Below are 1,455 nucleotides of genomic sequence, written 5' to 3'. Positions count from 1 at the left end.
TCAAGTGAGAAAATCTAGATTAAAATCCCAACTCGGGGCACCAGGGTGGCTTGGTGGGTTGAACATCCGACTTCAGCTCAGGTCATGATCTCACGGTTCGTGAGTTCGAGCCCCTCATCAGGCTTGCTGCTGTCAGCGCAGAGCCCGCTTTGGATCCTCTGCCTCCCTCTCTCTCTCCCCCTCCCCCATTCAACACACATGCTCTCTCTCTCTCAAAAATAAATATAACACTAAAAATATAGAATATCCTATTTAAAAAAAAAAACCCAGCTCCTTCACTTATTAGCTCTGTGATTTGGGGCAAATCCTGAAGGCCTGTGAATAGAGAAAGTATAGCCTATGTTCCTTATGGACCTGAAAGGGTGGTTATAAGAATAAAACTTAAAACATGATAGGCTTTGGGGCGCCTGGGTGGCTTGGTCGGTTAAGCGTCCGACTTCGGCTCAGGTCATGATCTCACGGTCCATGAGTTCAAGCCCCGCGTCGGGCTCTGTGCTGACAGCTCAGAGCCTGGAGCCTGTTTCAGATTCTGTGTCTCCCTCTCTCTCTGCCCCTCCCCTGTTCATGCTCTGTCTCTCTCTGTCTCAAAAATAAATAAACGTTAAAAAAAAATTAAAAAAACAAAACAAAACAAAACATGATAGGCTTTGTGCAAAGGCTCTGGAAACTAGAAGGGGACCTTAGGAGTGCCTGCCTGGCCCCTGGTTTGCAGCCAGCAAATATTTGTGGAATTGGCTGCTGGAGGGAGATATGTGGGATGTCAGGCACGAAGCAAGAAAGCTGATGAAGAGATATTTGGAGCTTTATCTTTGCTTACTCTCTTCAACTATTTACTCTGTCCAGACATGAAACTGGCTTCAGTTCCCTTCAGCCACACTGTCCCCACCTAACAGCCATCCACAAAGGGTACACAGACCAGATTCTGTGGCACCATCACGGCAGCCTGGGCCCATCCACCTGCGAGTGACTCTGTACCTCCTAACGTGTATTTCCATACAGTTGGAGGCCATTGCAACAGCCCTTTGTAAACCTAAAGGAAAAAGAATATCCGGATACATGTGAAAACCTCAGGTGCCTCTTCTGGGTTGTAGTTGGGTTACGTTTGTCATACTCTAGAATTCAACTTTCATATGCATAGCACCAACTAGGGATCTTATAAAATGTGAATCGGATGCAGACAGCCTGGAGCGGGGTCTGACACGCAGCTCTAGGGTGGGGCCGCTGCTGGTGGTTCTCAGAGCACATGGAATGGTGAGGCTGTGCTGAATCACCTCTGCGTCACATCCCTGTTGTCACCGGGTGACCCACGGGTGTAAGCCCCACCCCATGATTTCACCCACAACAAATTCGGTGCTCCCTCTCCTCCGGCTGTTTCCCGCTTACTTCCTCTCTCCCAAGCCCTTCTGGAGATCCATCTGGACCACCTATCTTCTTAACTCTTGCTCACATGTGTGG

The sequence above is a fragment of the Lynx canadensis genome, chromosome C1, assembly GCF_007474595.2.
Source record: "Lynx canadensis isolate LIC74 chromosome C1, mLynCan4.pri.v2, whole genome shotgun sequence".
NCBI classification, from domain to species: domain Eukaryota; kingdom Metazoa; phylum Chordata; class Mammalia; order Carnivora; family Felidae; genus Lynx; species Lynx canadensis.
This window is presented reverse-complemented; position numbering follows the sequence as displayed.